The following is an 18,748-nucleotide window of genomic DNA, read 5'->3' on the forward strand; positions in this document are numbered from 1 at the left end:
AGCGACTGACCGAATAAACAACAACAAAAAATATATATACCCCAGTGACCTGTTCTAATAAATTGCACTGCTGCTACAATCAATTTCACAACCCCATCTGCATTTTCCTAAAATACCAACAACACTGGACTACATAACAGAGTTGTCATATGCTACTCTAACACTTCCTTTCTTTTAAAATGTTTTAATTGTTTTAATATGGTGTTTTATTGTTTTATCTTGTTCACTGCTCTGAAATCTTTGATGTGGAGTGGTATATAAATATTGTAAATAAATAAAATAAATACACCCCCTCCGCAAAATGGGAATAACAACACTGGGCTACTTTGCAGGAATTGTGTAACCCACACTTTCTCAGCCACAGCCCTGCCTCTTGCAACATGGGTATAATAATGAACTTTTTCTGCACACATTGTCAAGGTAATTAAAAAAAATGTTTATAAACTCAGAAAAAATATTAACAAGACCTGAGTTAGAAAGATCACAAACGCCTGTCTTTGCTGCTACCTTTTGTCTTTTGGTAGACACACTACTGCCCAAACCTGACTACAGGAAACTCCTGGATTTCTAAAAAATTTTTTATGAGGCTGCAATTACTTCCAAACAGGGAAGACGCCAATAAGGGTTAACACACCCAGATAGTGTTTTTACTCATTGGCTAAAAACGCTAAAAGGTGAAAGCAGGCTAGTTTCTCACAAAATGAAGAGGCAGAATAGTGGCTACACATTTGCCTCATATCTCAGATTCTATGAGGGCTAGACACGTGCTTTTTTCTTTTCTTTTTTAAGGAAAGATGGCAATCTGGAGATTATGGCTCACCCCCAGGGGATCAATTATCCTTCCTTGCCCCTTCCTGAGGATGCCCCTGAGCATGGATCAAAGCTGGAGTAGCTATCTTCATAATGTGAAAGTTAGCCATCTCTCCCTTTAACTTACGTTACTTTCAGCGCTTTTCCAGCCATTGTGGGTGACAGCATAGTGTTTTAAGGTACTTTCACATATCAATATTAACGGCCCAATCTTATGTGTTTTGGGGGGTGGGGTGTTAAGCCACAAAAAGCCAGCATACATAAGGAGTGAAAATGAGCATGAGGGGTGGGGGTGATCTGCACATTTTTGCAAATATGAATTTGCGCAAATGCGAATTTGTACAAATTTGGGAAATTGGAAAAAAACAATTCCGCCAATGAGCAGACAATGGAACAAAAGGCATCTGACAATCTACAAAATGCAGTCAGAACTGATTTAACAGAATCCATACATCCCTAACAGGGATTGTCCTTACAAGAAACACCCTTCCCCCACTCCCCAAATGGGTGATGTTCCTGTGTTCTCCCCCCACCTCACCTCATCTGTGGGCTGGAAATTCCAAATCAGTTGTTCCTGATGAATTACAATTAATTTGCAATCTCTCATGTCCCATCCCCACTTCCCTCTCCCCCTCCCACTTCTCCCTTTTTCCTCCTGTAGGAAAATTGCCCCTACCCCATGCAATTAAGCATAAAAGGAAATGTTCCACTGGCATCAGCGGATACCTGGGAGTCTGGGAAATAGATCTGGGGCTGGGGCCTTATGAGCGTAGGCCTAGCAATCCCTCTGATTACCATCCTATCCATTTATATGACATTGCTGCCATTCTGAAATATTATTCAATATAAAATATTTAGATTCTATATATCACTATTACAGCTGTTTGCTTCTTGCTTTTATTTATACTATGATTAGAGCACCTAACCATGTTAACAATATATGTCATTACATCTGCCACTGTGCCAGATGAAATACCCTAAACTACATGCCTGGCTTCTTTTTCTGCCCCCTAATGTATCACGTTGAACAAATCTAAGAATGAGTCCTGTAGCCTTAATTTGAATTTATGACTCAGACATTTTGAGCACCACATAGTTGATCTGATTGATTCATTTTAATTAATATGATTTGTTGCAGATTTTAAGAGTATCTTCTCAGAAAGAATGAAACTAAAAGGGCTAAGAGAAAACATTTAAAATATTGAATTTTGGCTGAGTAACACAAAGAGGTATGTACTGAAATGCATTGCTAGTTGATTCTAAAGTTACTATTGATATGAAAATCTGTTTTTTCTCATACAGGTAGTCACATACCCAGCAGGCAAGTTCCATATGCAGAAACAGCCTTCCATGCATGTTGACTGTGCAAATCTGGACACATGTCTCCATCTGAGCCCGATTAAACTGGCTGGATACATCTTTTGATATCAATAGGGATGTGCATCTGCATTCAGGGCCACCACTTGTTATGCATGACTAGTTGCCTGTGAGTAGAACTGGATTAGGGCCAATTACCTTTCAGCGTCCTTTACTGAATTATAGCTCTTGTGCTGATATTGGTCCCCAAAAGCAAGTTTGGACCTATTTTTTTTCCAAAAACATTAAAATGCACATTGTTTTGAGGCCAGTTTTGCCAATATATACAGATAAATGAAATACTGGAAGCTTAAGAAGTGTAACTTGCTTGTTTCTTAGAAATTATTGTATTATGTTTAAATTAATCTAACAGCATAATAAACAGGAAGTGTCAAGGCAAGAAGTAATCATTAATGTTACAAAATGGATTTAAAAAGTCTCTCTGTTCAAATATACACAGGATTCAAAATGTATAACTCTAGGGATGCCCACAACAGAACATGCCTTTATTAGCATATCCAAAATGCGTAACCATTATTTTGGCAGTAGCAGCTGGCAAAAATTTGATGATGTACCATTTCAAGTAATATGAATGAATTTATTTTAAAATCCTGGCTCCATCAGTTGAACAGCCATTTTTCAACCTGTGTTATTTCAAATTAACAACAATGTGGCTTTCAGATAAGTCTTTTAAACCTATAACTGGCACAGACTTCATTTAGGATTAAATTAGAATTTCCAAAGATTAAATTAAATTAAATCTGCTGTCCAAATTGGTACTAGAGATGCTTGGACCAAGTCATGGTGCCATTATTGAATATTTTGTTTACGACTAGCATAGCCATCACGTTGTGCTAGTGGTATGAAAATTTAGCACAGACAACTTTAATTCCATCACAATTGTTATAATTAATTTTGACATAAACTATAGGCATGAACCACGAAAGTTAAGCATTTTGAAAGCCTATTAATTTCAACAGGAGGGATTTAAGGATGTGCTTAATTCTCCCATTGATATTATTGGGAGTTAAATAAGTTTAACTTTGTCAGGATCATACTCTATATGTTTACTATAAAATACCAGTAACTTATAAGCCTTGCGGGAGGAGAAGCTTGTAAGGCACTATCAGGGATGAAGACTGGGTCTGGAAAAACAAACTGCCAACCAATACAGGCCATGATCACAAAACAAGAAGCAGAGCTAGTTCTTACCTGTATTGTTGTTCTTTGAAAGGTACTCTGTATAGTCACAGAGATCTATGCATACCTCTTTCAACCCGGGCATCAGCCCACACGCTGCAGGTCACAGCCTTGAGGGGCCCGCCACAGCAGTGTTTTGTCGTCCAGACACAAACACTCTCACTCACTCAAGCACTCGAAAGCCATACCCAGACACAAATAGTCAACTTCAAACCCAAAGGGTGCAACTCAACCATTTCCCAAGTTTTACGTTTAAGGGAAAATGACTTTTATCGCCTGCAGTAGTCTACGATGCGTATGGGGTGCTGAAGCACCAGGAGATTTTCTAAGAAGGATCTCTTACCTCTGGATGACATCCACACTGTCTGGTGCCCAGGACCCCTGCCACAGGCAAGCTACCCGGGAGTGCCAGCCATCCCACTTCTAAAACCAAATTGTCGGGTTCTCTGCTCAATAAGGAATGAGTCTGGAGGTTTAGGATAAGTTAAACACCCTTTATTCCATGCATGGGGTTGTTCAGCATTCAGATGAACAACAACTGCTTAGCAACAAAGAAGAATTCTTATACTTTACTTACTCAGTCAGGACAGCCAATCAAATCTTGGCTCATATTTCAACCATACATTTTGTCATTTGTCACAAGCAGAAAACAGTTAGTTAGCCTTGCAGAATCAGCAGTTTAGGAAATTTCTATAACTCAATGTAAAACAGAAAACATCTGGAACTTTCACCCAGACTTACTCAACCAATCTCAGCGACTCCCAACATTCCTTCAACTGCAACATCACATGACTTTATTACACATGACCCCCTCTTGTCTCAGACTTACGGAGTGTCTGTGTAACGATCACAAGGGATTTGGCTTAAACTCCTCAAGCTGCAATATAGAGGTCAAGCTTCTACAGTCTTTTATTTTATTTATTTATTACATGTCTATAACTATTACCCAAAGCTCTCTGGGCAGTTCACGGTAGGGATGGAGAGCAGGGGGTATAACCACAAAGAGGACCATATGAAGAACAACAGCTATAAATTAGCAACGCCATTTTGTTTTTTCTAGCCTCTACACAAATCCATATATGGGAAATTAGCAAATGTACCTACCTAGAGATTGGTGCACAAGTTACTGAAGCAGAAGACTCTGCAATTGGATGGTTTGAATTGGAATGAGAATTTATTGCATAATGATAAATGAACATAGATGCTAATGGCTATGAAGCTGCTCAAGGATAGAGACTTGTAGGACTACTGTTATAGAAGGTCCTTACCTCTTGGTAGAGAATGATCAAAGCTTAAGTGGGCAAGGTGATTCTGAAGGTTCTTAAAATAAGGCCATAGTCTGGAACAACAATTTGGAATGCCTTTGTAAGGATTCTGGAATAACAGAATCCTTACAAAGATTTTGTTACATTTTTCAGATGAGATTAAGAAGAGGTGGAAATAATACACAGAAGAACTATACAGAAAAGATCTTAATGTCCCTGATAGCCATGATTGTGTGGTCACTGAACTTGAGCCAGACATCCTAGAGAGTGAAGTCAAGTGGGCCTCAGGAAGCATTACTAACAACAAAGCTACCAGAGATAACAGTATTCCAGCTGAGCTATTTAAGATCCTAAAAGATGATGCTGTTAAAGTGCTGCACTCAATATGCCAACAAATTTGGAACACTCAACAGTGGCCACAAGATTGGAAAAGGTCAGTTTACATTCCAATTCCAAAGAAGGGCAATGCCAAAGAGTGTTCAAACTACCGTACAATTGCGCTCATTTCACATGCCAGCCAGGTTATGCTCAAAATCCTTCAGCAGCATATGAACCAAGAACTACCGGAAGTACAAGCTGGATTTCGAAGAGGCAGAGGAACTAGAGATCAAATCGCCAACATTCGCTGCATCATGGAGAAAGCAAGAGAATTCCAGAAAAACGTCTATTTCTGCTTCATTGACTACACTAAAGCCTTTGATTGTGTGGATCACAACAAACTCTAGCAAATTCTAAAAGAGATGGGGGTACCAGACCACCTTACCTGTCTCCTGAGAAACCTGTACGAGGGTCAAGAAACAACAGTAAGAATCGGACATGGAATAACCGATTGGTTCAAAACTGGGAAAGGAGTACAACAAGGCTGCATATTGTCGCCCTGCTTATTTAACTTATACGCAGAGTACATCATGAGAAACGCCGGGTTGGATGAATCACAGGTCAGAATTAAGATTGCCGGGAGAATTATCAACAACCTCCGATATGCAGACGATACCACCCTAATGGCAGAAAGCGAAGAGGATCTAAAGAGCCTCTTGTTGAGGGTGAAAGTGGAGAGTACAAAAGCTGGTTTGAAACTCAACATTAAAAAAACTAAGATCATGGCATCTGGCCCCATCACTTCCTGGCATATAGAAGGGGAAGAAATGGAAGCAGTGACAGATTTTACTTTCTTGGGCTCCAAGATCACCACAGACAGTGACTGTAGCCATGAAATTAAAAGACGCTTGCTCCTTCGGAGGAAAGCTATGGCAAACCTAGACAGCATAGTATGAAGCAGAGACATCACCTTGCTGACAAAGATTTGTATAATCAAAGCTATGGTTTTCCCAGTAGCAACGTATGGCTGTGAGAGCTGGACTATAAGGAAGGCCGAGCGCCGAAGAATTGATGCCTTCGAACTGTGGTGCTGGAGAAGACTCTTACGAGTCCCCTGGACTGCAAGGAGGTCAAATCAGTCCATCCTAAAGGAAATCAACCCTGACTGCTCATTGGAAGGACAGATACTGAAGCTGAAGCTCAAATATTTTGGCCACCTAATGCGAAGAGAAAACTCCCTGGAAAAGACCCTGATGCTGGGAAAGACTGAAGGCAAAAGGAGAAGGGGACGGCAGAGGATGAGATGGCTCGATAGCATCACCGATGCAATGAATATGAACTTGAGCACACTCCGGGAGAGAGCGGAGGACAGGAAGGCCTGGCGTGCTATGGTCCATGGGGTCACGAAGAGTCGGATACGACTTAACGACTGAACAACAATTGTGAAACAGGAAATAAAATTCATAAGGACTGAACTCCAGAAAAAATCTCAGAGAAAATTTTCAAGGTAGGCTGCAGGGCCATCTTCTCCCCATAGAACTGCATTAAATTAAATACTGCAACCATGCTGATATGATTCCACAAAATGGGGGCTCTGAAGGATAAAAGTATCCAGGGGAAGATATCACGACTTCAACGGCCTTCTAATGCAACAAACCAGCACTAAGGGGAAACTCCATTGGTTGACTGGCATTTTCAATGTAGGGCAGGGTTTAAATGCCAAATAATTTTTTGGCAAATCCCTCTCTCTTGTCTCCTTCTCCCCAAGTTTCCTTGCCTCTTTTTATTTGTTGGTGTAGGCAAGACTAAGGAGAAGCCCCATTTTCAACACTCTCCCATTTTTATTCTACATTTGAACTAAATTGTGGTGACTCTGGTGTCACTAAACAGCCAAGCCTCCATTGGATCTCCACATCATCACTGGGAGAATCAGTTGTGTCAGAACCACCATAGGTTATATCATCCTTTGGCTGTTTTGTGAGGTCCTTTGTCTTCCCCTTACTCCAGAACAAAGTAATTATAACCATTTCAGCTCTTTTTCTTTCCCTCCTCTAAATCTATCAATTTCTGCTTCCAGCAGCACATCATTTTCAGCAGCACCCAAGCTTTCCTCTGGCATATAACTTCCCAAACTATTTCTATAATGCGTCTGTCCTCTCCTTATTTGACAAATGTTAACTTTCCGCACCTCTGTTTCCCCCCCCCCCCATCTCTATGGGACTATTAGAAGTAGTATACTGGCCTGTGTGGGGGGGGGATTGGTATACTAATCAAGCCATTTTTTTTTTACTTTTGTAACATGTATGTGTGTGTGTTAAAAATGAAGTCTGTAATCTTGGACTTGAATAGTTGTTTGAGCTACTTCCCCCCACTTTAGGGTAACTATTCCCCACCGCATTCAAATGTGGTGCATAAATCTGCCCTGGAATAGGACCATTTGTTCCTATGTCCATCTTGACACATGTACACATGCAAGTTGATGTATACATTATACGTGCATGAGAACTCAGTAACATCCTAGACTAGGGCATTAGGGTCATAGGCTCACAGTGTCAGGGGTGCACTCCTGCCTGTCTGTTCTATGCTACACTGCTGCCTAGAGATAAAAGTACTCCAAAGCACACTAATACTTTTCTGAACTCGCACCATGAATTTTCATGTGTAATATGTAATGAAACATAAAAAATAGTTCCTATAGAAACAAGTTATCTGCCAGCATAAGCTTTTGGAGGCTATACTCTCCTTCTAATGATTAAGTTAAAATTTGCTATTGTATTCTTAGTAAATAATAAATGCATTAGCAACCATCGGTCATAACTAACATTTTCTTATTAAAGAACCTGATCATGGATCTCCACTTCCAGTAAGTAATATGTAGTGGATGGGCAGCCTGATTCACACAATTAAGGCCACAGTATTATCTGAGTCTTCCTCTGCAAGAGCTAGTCTAGCATCCTATGCTACTTTGCAGCTAATTTTGTCACTTTTCCTAGAACGGACTACCAAGCTGGCCAGTGAAGACAGGGATTGATTAATTTTGCATTTGTCTTTTGTTCTAATTTTATAACTTAGGGAGCAATCCTATGGCCGCTAGCCAGCAACTAGAGGCCATAGGACATGCCGTTTTCCGGAAACCAACCTTGGAGCCTGTGCTCTGAGGTCAGTTCCCGGCCGCAGAACTGATCTCCCCCACTTCTGCACTGCCTTGGAGGCAACACAGAATAGCCCCATCATCCGCGCTCACAAGAGAAGTGCAGAGCGGTGAAAAGGGGCATGGCTGGGGGTGTTCCAGGACGGGGAGAGCGTAGCTGCCTGTACAACTCATCCTATGTGTCACACAGCAGCTTCTCTCCCTGCTCTGTGCTCCCGTGGCTAGACAGCCACAATCGACTGTCTAGGAGAAAATGCAGGGCAGGAGAAGCGTGGAGGGAATGATCCCCTCCATGCTTCTCCTGCACTGCTTTGGATAGGTGGTTGCATCCGAGTTCGGAGGCAGACGCCTATCCCCATAGGACTGCGCCCTTAATAGAGTTTTCTGCTATGTGGTTGTTTTTAATTAGAATTAATCTCCTATAAGCACAACTGCTGGCGAAAAAAGCAAGTAAAAGTTGGAAAGCCAAAGTATTCCATATAAGTAGCTTGCACTTGATACTATTCTTTAAGTTTGAGATCCCAGCCATTACACTTATTAGACTTCATGTGTGCTGAGGAACGAGCAGTCTAAAGTAGTGATTTAGAAAAAAAAGGCTTTTCTCTTTTAATTGCTTCTTCTGTAACCTCCTTATTTTCTCAGATTTGCTTGGAGTTTTCCCTTTATGTTGTGGCAGTGAAGCAGACTTCTGACAACACTGTGCTTAGTGTACCTAATCCAGTAATTTTTCAGGTAATTTCCTCACACAAAAGACCCAGCCCACATTTTCAGTCATTTTTGCTAGTCTGTAATTTACTTTTGGCCAACAAACGAACAATTTAGTCTCAACTGTAACAAAACAAACTAATTTCCCTTTCTATGGTTGATTTTAGCTGTACTATTACAGCATTATCCAATAGTAGAAGTAGCATGCATATTTAAACATATTTCACAGATAAAGCATTTTGTGGATGGAGGGGGAGGGTAAACTGACACAAAATGAAACATGCCTCCAAGATAAAAATAACTTGCATGAAAACACAGTTGCAGGAAAGATAAATTATAAAGTAAGCGTTTATCTAATCATTTTAAAAACCATAATTACACAGCCTGCACATCAAAAGGCTTAAGAACTATTAATATATTTTAATTAAATATATATTCAAATGCGTTCTCTATAAACCTTCAATTGATGTTTCTAGAAAAATGGACAGATGCTTTAAAAAAATTAAAAATAAAATCTTTCTAATCACTGCCAAAACTTTCCCATTATTATTGTTCAATGTATACAAATGCTCTCCAATAAGATGTTTTCACTGGTTCTATAAAGGGTTATAAAATTCACACACTCACTTCTGAATGCTTTCATCCTGCAACATCCCAGTACCTCTGTATCCCACCCCAGGCTTTTCCTCCTCACTTTTTCTTCAGTAGCAAAGCTTCAAAACTTTCAGGAGACACACCTGCCATATGCATGTTCTCTGCTTACTCACAGCCATAGTCACTGTATTTGTACACTGCTTTTGTGTATAGACAACACAACAGCGGAATGGAATAACAAGTCATAGGGCAACGACACTTAAAACCTTTTGGCTGGGCCAGCACTAAGGCAGCGCTAAGTCTAATCATCTAGCCTAGCATTATTATCTGTCCCCGTCACATCCAGTGTTTAGTCCTGGTTCCTATGTAAAAATTACCACCACATAAAAAGTTTTTGCTTTTGTTTATTTATTTATTTGGGGTGTTTTTATCCCACTCTTCAGCAGAAAAAGGCTCCCAGAGAGGCTTACAAAGATGAATATTAAGACAGTCCCTGCCCTCGGGTTTATAATCTAAAAGACACAACACAAAAGGAAAAAGGATTGGGAGGAAGGAGGGGAAGGAAGGCAAATACACCAATGACCAATGTATAGGACCAAGTTGGTCTCCCCCCGTGATGATGTTCAGCCTGGGAGGCAGGAGGTGCAGCCCCCCAGTGGCCCTCAGTTCTTTTTCACACTATATATATGCACATTCATTGTATCATATAGAGCTATAAGAGCAGCAGTGGCAGCTGGAAACTATTATTGTAAGAATGGCATGTGACTGGGAGGAGCCAGAATGAGGTAGAGGTTCCAGTGCACCTAATTTAGTTCATAGGCCAGCTGCTGAAATTCAGACCCATTGGGATGAATGGAAAAAAGAAAAAAGATCCAGGAAATTTGGGCAGCAACAATCCAGACAGTACTGTCAGAGAAACAAAGGCGTTCATAACGAGCTTCCATATTTTATAGGAAGAGGGATTAATGAGAGTATAAGTTATTAGTTACTAATGAGGGAAGTAATTTAGTGACTGTTTCAACTGCACTGGCTTCCAGGTACAATTTGAAGTGCTGGTTCTAACCTAAAAAACTTGAAATGGTTTGGAACCAGGGATCTGAAGGACTGCCTCCTCCTATACAATCCAGCCTAACCACTGCATTCAACATTGGAGGCTCAGCTGTGTGTCCCCACGCACTTTCAGAAGCACAATTGGCTGTGATGCAAGACAGGATCCTTTCTATTATTCTATTATGCCACCCAGGTTGTGGAACTCCTTCCCAAGAAAGGTTTGATTGGCTTCTTCTCTTTTAAGCTTCAGGTAAGCTGCAAAGTGGAGCTTTCAAAAGCTGGTTTGAAACTCAACATTAAAAAAAACTAAGATCACGGCATCTGGCCCCATCACTTCCTGGCATATAGAAGGAGAAGAAATGGAAGCAGTGACAGATTTTACTTTCTTGGGCTCCAAGATCACCGCAGACGGTGACTGTAGCCATGAAATTAAAAGACGCTTGCTCCTTCGGAGGAAAGCTATGGCAAACCTAGACAGCATAGTAAGAAGCAGAGACATCACCTTGCCAACAAAGGTCCGTCTAATCAAAGCTATGGTTTTCCCAGTAGTAACGTATGGCTGTGAGAGCTGGACTATAAGGAAGGCTGAGTGCTGAAGAATTGATGCTTTCGAACTGTAGTGCTGGAGAAGACTCTTACGAGTCCCCTGGACTGCAAGGAGGTCAAATCAGTCCATCCTAAAGGAAATCAACCCTGAGTGCTCATTGGAAGGACAGATACTGAAGCTGAAGCTCAAATATTTTGGCCACCTAATGTGAAAACTCCCTGGAAAAGACCCTGATGCTGGGAAAGATTGAAGGCAAAAGGAGAAGGGGACGGCAGAGGATGAGATGGCTAGATAGCATCACTGATGCAATGAACATGAATTTGAGCACACTCTGGGAGAGAGCAGAGGACAGGAAGGCCTGGCGTGCTATGGTCCATGGGGTCACGAAGAGCTGGGCATGACTTAATGACTGAACAACAACAAAGCTGCAAAGACCTTCTTATTTAGCTTAGGTGTTGGTAAAGTTCCCTCCCTGTTTTATGCTGAATTGTTTTATTCTGCTCTTGGTTTTATTGTATTGTATTGTGAAGCTTCACAACTTTGAAGCTTCGAAGATCATGCCTCAATTAGAAAAAAAAAAAAAACATTGTGGAGAAGCCCCAATTCTGCGAGGATAATGCCTGAATTAAAACAACAACAACATCCAGAGCAGGGGATAGAAGGGGGTAAAACTTAATCTCATTTGAAGGGATACAACAACCCGCTGCTCATTGCAGGAAGTCTGATTCCCAGGCGGTCGCCCATCCAACTACTGACCGGGGCCGACCCCGCTTAGCATCCGAGATCAGACAAGCGCGTGCAGGAAAACAGCAGGAAAACAGCACAGCGCTCAACTGCGAACCGAGCTTGCGCATTCAATGAAGCACTGCAACAGGGAAAATGGGTGAGTGTGAATAATCACGTTTTAATGCAAGAACGTTTAACCCGATGGAACACCGAATTCCTTGCGATGGCGGGCACAATGTAGATCGGCCCCAAGGTGTGTATTCGGACAGGAAGGCCATTGCTCAGAGATACAGCACACACTTTGACCAGGTTTGTATGATCATCACAGCCCACCATGGCTTATTTAAACTGTGGTGGGTTGTGGTGTGTGCCAGCAACCATTTTGAATGCTAAGCTTCCAGCAGGGGGTTGCAATGGTTTGTTGTGTCGTCCAAACCCAGGCAGCGGGGGTTGCTTGAGGGTTAAACAACCCTCAAATAACCCCACAACAGACCATGGTCATCAGCATACACCACAACCCACTTAAATAAGCCAAGGGAGGCTGCGGTGATGGTGCGAACTAACCCTTGGTTTACAGAAGGTCACAGATTCAACACATGGCATCTCCAGCTAAAAGGATGAGGTAGCAAGTGATGTGAAAAACCTCTGTCTGGAGATCCAAGAGTAGACAATACTGGGTTAGATGGACAAATAGCCTGACTTGGTATAAGACAGATTTCTATGTTTTTCAAGTTTAATGTTAATCCTTATATTTTGCACATCAGCCACTCACTTGATTGTGAGGTTACACATTCATAGTAGGTAGACAAATCTTGCTATAGATTTTGCTTTGTATGTTCAAGTACAGAATGGCAAACCCTCAAAAGCTGAAACACAGTAACTTGAAAGAAACAATGCATTAACTGCAGTTTCACTGATCAACACTTGTAATAAACTTCGTAAAAAAATTTTTTACACAGAAATAGCTAGACCTTCTTGAACCCTCCTTGTGATTAATTAGAAAGCCTGTCTTACATATTTTTCTCTCAGGTGTAGTAACCTTGTAAGACCTTACCATTAAGAACTGATAAATAAATGCTTGGTTAAGCACAAACAGCTTGATAGGCAGTGAAAAAGAGTGATGATCTTGGTTTTTATGTAAGATATCCATGCTGTCATTTTACCTCAGAGGACCAAACACTACAAAACATAAATAATTTCTTGAAATGCCAAATACAGTAAATTTAGACATTTATTTTAATTCAATATAGCTGAAAAAAGTAGTAACACTAAAAAGTAGTAGCACTAAAACGATAATGAAGCTATAGTATATTTTAATATGTATTTGCCTACACTGCTTCTCTTAAAACTAGAAAAGCTATAAAGAAGTTAAACAAAAACTAGTGCTATGTGTGCACATGTAAAGATACAATTATTGAACCGCTTAAAAGACTAGATTTTTCTAGTGATTCCAAGGACAAATAATAAATTTATTTATGATAAATTTTATTTATTTATCATAAATAAAATACAATTACTTTAAAGAAGGACAGGAGATGGCCCTTTAATGGAAGTATAACCAAAAACGAAACTACTGTCACATCTTACAGATGATCATCCTGCATACTCAGTGCAATAATTTGCTTCTTGGAAGCATGTATTGATACTAAAGAATAATGGTTATTGGCTCTTCTCTATTTTCACTTGTATCTTTTAAAGCCATTTTAAATAATCTAGACTTTCAGGATCAGCATGATTTGGCTAAACATTATAGAAATGTTAGATGTATTCATTGCAAGTATAGGTCACAATCCAGAGAAAGTATTCACCCACAATATTATTCAAGAATGCAGAACAGAAGGGAAGAGGTGACAGGGGACAGAGGCAGGAAGGGGTCAATAAAATGGAGCGATGGCTGTGGAAAAACACTATAAGGCTAAAGGACAATAATGGGTATATGCTGTTGGCAGAAAGGTGAGGAGGTGGAGAGACATAAGTGCTGGACAGACAGAGATACTGAGTAAGAATCAGGGTAGCTAAAGGAACTGAGATAGTGGCAAGAGACACTACAAACTATAGGCCTTGAAGAAACAATGGGTGATGAAGGCACAGAGTTGAAGGAAGGATTTATTTACTTATTTCATTTCTATACTGCCCAATAGCCAAAGCTCTCTGAGGAGTTCACAAAAATTAAAACCAAAGAGCACACAATAAAACAATACAAAATATATAAAACATTAAAACCACAGTAAACAATACAACCAGAATAAAACCTAGCAGCAGTGCAGGGATTTAAAATACAGATTTAAAGCAGCAAAGCTAAAAGTCTAAAGAGCTAAAATGCTAAAATTCCTGGGAAAATAAAAAGGTGCCGGAAAGAATACAATGTAGGCACCAGGCGAACCTTACTAGGGAGCTCATTTCATAGCCGGGGTGACACAGCAGAAAAAGCCCTCTTCCTAGTAGCCACCTGCCTCACTTCCTTTGGCAGGGGCTCACAGAGAAAGGCCGCTAAGGATGATCTTAAGGTCCAGGCAGGCACACATGGGAGGAGGCGATCCTTCAGATAACCTGGCCCCAAGCACTTTGAATCGGGCCCAGAAATGGACTGGCAGCCAGTGCAGTTGGAAAAGTACTGGCGTATGTCAAGGGCTCCTTGGAGGCTTCTCTCAGTCTAATCCAGTAGCCAAGTCCAGACACAGACAAAGGGATTCTTTTCAAAGCTTTATTCCTCTTTTACAACGTAACCACTCTACTGTTAGCAACTAGATATGAGCAGCAGAGTACCTTTGCCCTAAGTGGGAACAGTTGGTCCCCATTTGAAAGGGAATCAATGGTAGACCCTGAGCTTATGGGCTAGGGACAGTCCCTCCCCTTTTCCCTTGGATCCTCTGGGCGCAACCGTTGTTTGCGCGCCAACCGGGCACTACGCCTCCTTTCTGCGCCCTCCATTTGGTGCCGCTCCCTGCATCCGCGTCGCGCGTCCAACAAGTCTGCTTCCCGCGCTCTGTCACTCCCGGGACTGCTATCTATGCTAGGAATGCTGGTGGAAGAAATCTCTGTCAGCTGTTGGCCCTGGGAAGGATGAACACGCTCCTCTTCCTCAGAATCAGAAGTACTCTGGGATTCTATGGGCTCAGTGTCCACCCTGACAGCATAATATGAACTTGTTGGCCAGTCGCTGTTAACAATCTTGCTGCCCTATTTTGGACCAGCTGAAGTTTCTGGACCATTTTCAAAGGCAGCCCCACATATAACGCATTGCAGTAATCCAGACAAGAAGTTACCAGAGCATAGATAACTGTAGCTAGGCTATCGCTGTCCAGATAAGAGCGTAGTTGGTATACCAGCCTAAGCTGATAAAAAGTGCTCCGTGCCACTGAGTTCACCTGTGCCTCAAGTGACAGTTCTGGATCCAAGAGCACCCCCAAATGATGAACATGATCCTTTAGGGGGAGTGCAACCCCCTCCAGAACAGGTTGAATATCACTTAGCCGGGCAGACAAACCACCCACTAACAGTACCTCCACCTTGTCTGGATTGAGTTTCAGTTTATTGGCCCTCATCCACTCCATTACCGTGCCCAGGCACTGATTCAGAGCAGCCACTGCCTCACTTGGGTTTGATGAGAAGGAGAGGCACAGCTGGGTGTCATCCAGAGAGCTTCGGCTATTGGGCGGTATAGAAATGAAATGAAATAAAAAAAAATATCTACATATTGATGGCACCTCAGCCCACACCTCCGGATAACCTCCCCCAGCAGTTTCATGTAGATGTTAAACAGCATGGGGGATAAAATAGAGCCCTGTGGAACCCCATGGCACAATTGCCATGGCACAGAGCAATAATCCCCCAGCACCACCTTCTGGAGTCGACCATCCAAGTAGGAGCGGAACCACTGCAATGCAGTGCCTCCAACTCCCAACCCAGACAACCTATCCAGAAGGATACCAAGAGTCCAGCTTGGGGAAGTGAACTTATAGTAGGTACCAGTTCATCTTGGCTTAACTCCCCGTATCAGAACCCTTTATATATATATATATATATATATATATATATATATATATATATGACTCAAAATACGGCAATGTCCTCCAACATCCCTTCATTCGGGTACTTGTTTTTCAATCTTGTCTCCTCAGCTTCCTTTCTCCAGCCACCCAGCCTCTTGGTTTCCTGCCCCTTACTTTCCTTGTCTCCTGGGACCCCACTGAGCTTTCCAGTCCTGTCTCTCTATATTTCCTATAAAACTTTTTCTATCCCCTCCCCATGCTCATCTCCAGGAAAGCCAAGTTGGCCATTTCAACTCACAGAAGTGGACTATTAAAAACACTCCATAGCTGACAATTTCCCTCAGCAGATAAAGCATTTGTGAACATTCCACATCAGCCCAGGGCCAAACTACATGTGATGGTGGCATGTCTTGCAATCAGTTTGCAATCAAGACATGCTACTTCATTATTAAGTAGGAGGGGGAGGGCATTTGAAGAGTAGCATGTGGGAGTAAAAGGGTGAGCTGAACTCTTCACCTGACTGCCTCTGTCCATCTGAAAACACTGACACATGATTTTTTCTCAGTGAGGCTCTGTGATCAGCAGTACCCCCCCCCCCCAGAGAAAATTGTTTAGATAGAAGCACTTTCAGATGTAAAGGTGGGGGTGGGAGGCAGGGAGCACGGTCAGGGCTTGGGCTTGGCTACATACTGCACTTCATATCTTTTTCCACCCAAATCCCCTATATGAAAAGGAATTGGTATAACACACATTGGGTCATGCCACCCTCACCTCTAGTCGTCCTCTCAGCCAATATGTACCAGAAGCTTCACCACCTCTGCCAGTACTACTAAATGCCTCAGCACATTACAGTATCATCAGGAATACATATCCTGATGGTTCTGGCTGATATTTCTAACCCCCAGTAATTCACTATTCCCTAAAACAGAGGTTCTCTGGAGCTGAAAGGTTAAAAGAACATCCCCTTAAAGTGGATATAGGAACCAGGATGATAAGAGACTTCTCTCTTTTTTTTGCATTTCTATATTTGATGTTTATATGCAGAAAGGAAGGTGATTTCCCATTGCTTACTGCTGCAGCATGATAAGAGCAGAAGCATGACTGGAGGTTTGGATGGTAGTCCGCAGATGCCATCTGTAACTTCACTGCAGTTTTACTATACAGTTCCTATCTGTCAATTTTAATAAAAGCAATGTTTTAGCAGATATTTGTCTGGTATCCAAAATAAAACACACCTCTTTAAAATGTTTGGCTAAAGCAAAACTATTGTGTGTGTGTGTGTGTAACACCATCCTTGTATATGGCACTTTGCAGAGTAATGAGTAAAGCTTATGATTCAGTGAGGTGACATGCACGACAGAATCCACCCACATACGCTTTCCTTTTAGCAGATCTTGCGATCGACACGTATGTTTATGATAGGGGGAGTTTCTGGGTTTAGTCTGTAGGAGCAAAAGTGCCAAGAAACATCAGTGCACCATTGGATCTTTCATGCACCCCTCTGGATCATGGGCAATATTTTTAAAGTTACTATGAACACATCTTTTTCTTTACCTCCTTCGTGAAACCTATCTTGCCAAGAGCGCTCCAGTCAGATAGATAGATAGACAGACAGACAGACAGACAGACAGATATCACATTGTTTACTTTTGTAGCTATAAATGCTGTGACCTTGAATGAAGCTCAGACTAATATTGTTACAGTATGTAAATAAACACCCGAATTGAGCTAGTTTTCTTGACTGGGTATAAGATATTGTGGTACGCATGTGCAATGGTCTATAATCATTGGCACAAACATCCAATTAATTTGCATTCTCTACCTGTTTTCGCTGGCCAAGATGCATGGGGGAGTAGTGTGCTCAGTCATAATCATGCTCCACAAAGGCTGGAAATGTTCCCTTTGAGCTTCCAATCATTAAGCCAGCTGAAGTGGAGACAAGCCCATTGACAAGTGAGAATGGCAATAATTTATTTTCTATTGATGGGTTGTGACAAATCATGTTGGAGCTCTGGCTGCTTACTGTGGGGCTCCATGAAGGAAGACTGTGATGGGCAGAGATGAAACCCTTCACAGCTCATTTAGTCCAAATGTGGCCACCTGGATGGCGAATCAGTTCAACATAACATCCCAGGCATTCCTGCACAAAATTAGGTCACTAACAGGCAAGTCATATAGGGGTTTCTTTAACACATTAATCATAAAGGTTGAGCTGTCAAAATGCAGAATTCAAAATTTAAAAACCAAAAGAATTAAAATGTAGTAATGTCATACATTAAAGAATATAATTACCATATTTAATTAAAGATACAGTAGAGAGCTAGTAAGAAAGATTCTAAACTTTAAATAGCCAAGGTGAAGTATTACTCCTGCAGAAATCACTCAACAGTTTTTACATATATTAGTTGAGTTAACTTCAGCGTTTATATAAGCCCTCTCCCTGACATCCAACTGATGAATCAAATTAAAGATATGTTTCCTGACAATTCATAGACCTCATGTCTTAATATTCTATAGAAGTTCAGTCCTGCACATAGCACTAATAAAAATTTATTTTAGGATATGGGAAGCCTTTGTTTTTCAGGCTGTTTTTAAACTTTTTTTCAATTTAAAAATATATTTAAAAAATATCAGTTTACACCTGAGAATGTTTTTGTATGTATGTTTAAATTTATTTATTTTTCTGAGCAACTCTTAGATACTTGAGAGTCTTTAATTATTATGATAAGATACGAACCAATGGCATAGTATAAATAATTTTACTTTGAAAAAATATGTGCTAACTAATGTCAAGAGACTTTAAGGGCTATTTTTAAAAGTGTTACTTTCAATTGAATGCTAAGCAATTCCTATGGTCAGTCATTTGAAATATTGTGGTGTGCAGTGATTAGAGTGTTGGACTAGGGCTCGGGAGATCCGGATTCTAGTCCCCACTCAGCCATGAAACGCCCTGGGTGACTTAGGGCCAGTCACTGATTCTCAGCATAATCCACTGTGAGGATAAAACTGAAAGGAGGAGGACCATGTAAGCTGC

General features: G+C 41.2%; 1 protein-coding gene across 12 annotated transcripts in view; it reads right to left on the minus strand.

The window, feature by feature from the left end:
• KIAA0825 (KIAA0825 ortholog) overlaps nucleotides 1-18,748 on the minus strand; it is a 377,294-nt gene that overhangs the window by 20,762 nt on the left and 337,784 nt on the right. The gene's annotated exons all lie outside the window — the stretch shown is intronic.

This window comes from Heloderma suspectum, chromosome 2 (genome assembly GCF_057233095.1).
Source record: "Heloderma suspectum isolate Gila_16-S chromosome 2, 16-S_ref, whole genome shotgun sequence".
Classification (NCBI taxonomy): domain Eukaryota; kingdom Metazoa; phylum Chordata; class Lepidosauria; order Squamata; family Helodermatidae; genus Heloderma; species Heloderma suspectum.